The sequence below is a fragment of the Alosa pseudoharengus genome, unplaced genomic scaffold, assembly GCF_046254945.1.
Source record: "Alosa pseudoharengus isolate Yale_2024_CS ecotype anadromous, Long Island Sound unplaced genomic scaffold, YU_APseudo_1.1 YU_APseudo_1.1_scf_20, whole genome shotgun sequence".
In the NCBI taxonomy this organism is placed as follows: domain Eukaryota; kingdom Metazoa; phylum Chordata; class Actinopteri; order Clupeiformes; family Clupeidae; genus Alosa; species Alosa pseudoharengus.
In genome coordinates, this window is record NW_027468664.1 from 1,723,052 (window position 1) to 1,726,386 (window position 3,335).

The following is a 3,335-nucleotide window of genomic DNA, read 5'->3' on the forward strand; positions in this document are numbered from 1 at the left end:
AATAAAACACACAAACACACAAATATAAACACACAACACATCTAGCTCGTATGGTAACACACACTGATGGGTTTTCACTATTTTCAAAGCATCAGTCTGTCAAGTGTGTTTGTGTAAACACCTCCTGCTACAGCGTCTCCCACCAGTGAAGATGGTCAAAAGATGAGCTACATTTCCTCCTCACACACACACACACACACCTCCTGCTACAGCGTCTCCCACCAGTGAAGATGGTCAAAAGATGAGCTACATTTCCTCCTCACACACACACACACACACACACACACACACCTGGTCTCACGCAGTGGAGCAGTCTAACTTTGCCCTGAAGTAGAGGTCTGCGCGGGACTGATTTTTCGCTCCCGCATTAATGTGTCATTTATAGTCCCGCTCCCGCCCACATCTGTAACATGATGTCCCGCTCCCGCCCGCTAAAGCCCGCATGCAGGAGGGACAGCCTGTTCAGTTTGTCTTTCTGTCTCACGAAAGGAGCCAGACACCTGAGAAAGAGCCGCGGGTCTAACGCAGGAGTGCTGACCTCTACCCTGAAGGGACTTAAAAAGAAAGAGAAAGAGAAAGAAACTTCACAATATGTTACATTATATAATAAATAAACTTAACGATATGTTACATTATATAATGAATAAACTCCACGATATGTTACATTATATAATAAATAAACTCCACAATATAACAAATAAACTCCACGATATGTTACATTATATAATAAATAAACTCCACGATATGTCTTTTCACATTTATATGGTACCATTTCGTTGTGGCTTTTGCTCAGAAACAAATAGTTGGTAACACACGCTGTGTCACTCAGCAGGACGTGTCCTGTCTCATGCTTCATTCACTCCAACAGCACAAGCTGCATCACACACACACACACACACACACACACTCAGCAGAGGACTGCCAAGGACTACATCACTCTTCTCTGTCTGTCACACACACTCAGCAAGGGCTGCGTCCCACTTCACTCTCTCGCTCCACACACACACACACACACACCCACTGTTTTCACTATATGCAGATCTTTGTCAAACGGAGGTCCGACTCTTCGGCTGATTCAGATATGATGCTAACATGCGGACATTATGCGGTCATATGTGTGAACGACACCGACGCACATGAACAGAATTTGTGCATGTTCTTCGCTTCGTTCAGACACAAGCTCATTTACATGATGTCCGTGGGAAATGCTAGGAGGGGAGTAGAGTAGTGTAGTGTAGTGTTTAGCGTAGCGTAGCATAGAGTAGTGTAAAGAGTAGTGTAGTGTAGTGTAGCGTAGTGTAAAGAGTAGTGTAGTGTAGTGTAGTGTAGTGTAGTGTGTAGTGTAGCGTAGTGTAGCGTAGCGTAGTGTAAAGAGTAGTGTAGTGTAGTATAGTGTAGTGTAGTGTAGTGTGTAGTGTAGTGTAGTGTAGTGTAGTGTAGCGTAGCTTAGCGTAGAGTAGTGTAAAGAGTAGTGTAGTGTAGTGTAGTGTAGTGTAGTGTAGTGTGTAGTGTAGTGTAGTGTAGTGTAGCGTAGTGTAGCGTAGCGTAGTGTAAAGAGTAGTGTAGTGTAGTGTAGTGTAGTGTAGTGTGTAGTGTAGTGTAGTGTAGCGTAGCGTAGAGTAGTGTAAAGAGTAGTGTAGTGTAGTGTAGCGTAGCGTAGTGTAAAGAGTAGTGTAGTGTAGTGTAGTGTAGTGTAGTGTGTAGTGTAGCGTAGTGTAGTGTAGTGTAGTGTAAAGAGTAGTGTAGTGTAGTATAGTGTAGTGTAGTGTAGTGTGTAGTGTAGTGTAGTGTAGTGTAGTGTAGCGTAGCTTAGCGTAGAGTAGTGTAAAGAGTAGTGTAGTGTAGTGTAGTGTAGTGTAGTGTGTAGTGTAGCGTAGTGTAGTGTAGTGTAGTGTAAAGAGTAGTGTAGTGTAGTATAGTGTAGTGTAGTGTAGTGTGTAGTGTAGTGTAGTGTAGTGTAGTGTAGCGTAGCTTAGCGTAGAGTAGTGTAAAGAGTAGTGTAGTGTAGTGTAGTGTGTAGTGTAGTGTAGCGTAGAGTAGTGTAAAGAGTAGTGTAGTGTAGTGTAGTGTAGAGTAGTGTAAAGACAGGGTTGGGTCAGATTACTTTGAAATGTAATCCATTACTGACTATAAATTACATGCCAATTTTTGTAATCAGTAACGTAATCAGTTGGATTACCAAAAACATGTAACGTAATCTGATTAATTTAGGATTACTTTTAGACTACTTCAATAAATATGCCCATTAAGTAAAAGACACCACCACAGAATTGATGAAAGAATTCTCATTCTATTTTTCTCCGCTCTTCTCCAAACATGCACAACTCAGCTTAAGCTTTATAAGGGCACACCTGGACAAAGAATTTAGCTTTCGCTGGATTTTTTTGACCCAGGGACATGGCCTGAGATTGGCATAAAAAAGGGAAGCATTAAACCCAAATGACACCATGTCCATTTCAATTGTGAGGGTGAGAAAATTATTATTTTGGGATGTTTTTCAACCAGGGGGACCTGGTGACTTTCTCAAAGTAAACGTTAACACTAAAACAAGAGGCTAGGAGGAAAAGATCAGGCAGTGTGCCGAGAGACCTGCCCCAATAGTACGTAGGTTAGTAAGTAAGTATATCTTTTGATCGCGTGAGGGACATTTTGTCTCTGCATTTATCCCAATCCGTGAATTATTGAAGTCGAACCGGCAAGCCCAAAGGCCGAAGCCCTAACCAGTAGGCCATGGCTGCCCCAAAAGGTAGCATTTGAACAATAAACCACACAATGATCGATCCAAAACATACAGCCAAACAAGGCAAGAAATGGTTAACAAAGAACAATATCAAAATTTTAGGGCGGACCTCAATCAGTCAAAAAAAGTGAGAACAAGGCCAAAGTGATGGCAAATAATCGTTCCTGCCTCAAAACCCAGATTGCTGCTAAAAAGGTGCAGTCTACAATCATTGTGGAGACATGAAGAGGCTTAGTGGGTATTATATAAATCATTTTGAGAGCTGTGGTGGTAAATAAAGATGTTTCCAGTGATTGTTTAAAAAGGGTATGAATAATTTTGAACACGCAATTTTTAATAAAAATTAAAAAAAAGATTAAAAGAAAATTTTTGATTCCATGTTTTTACCACATTGTCTTGCAACCTTTTGGTATGTGCAAGTGTCATTTTAATTAAGAACAAACATATTGGTCAAGAGAAAATCAATATTTGCCATGGGTATGAATAATTTTGTTCTTAACTATATCTTTAAAAAGTCTAAAAAGTGAATATCCGAATGAACTGCTTGTCAAATTAAAAGATAGCTAGGCTATCCTAAAAAAGTTGCATTATTTGC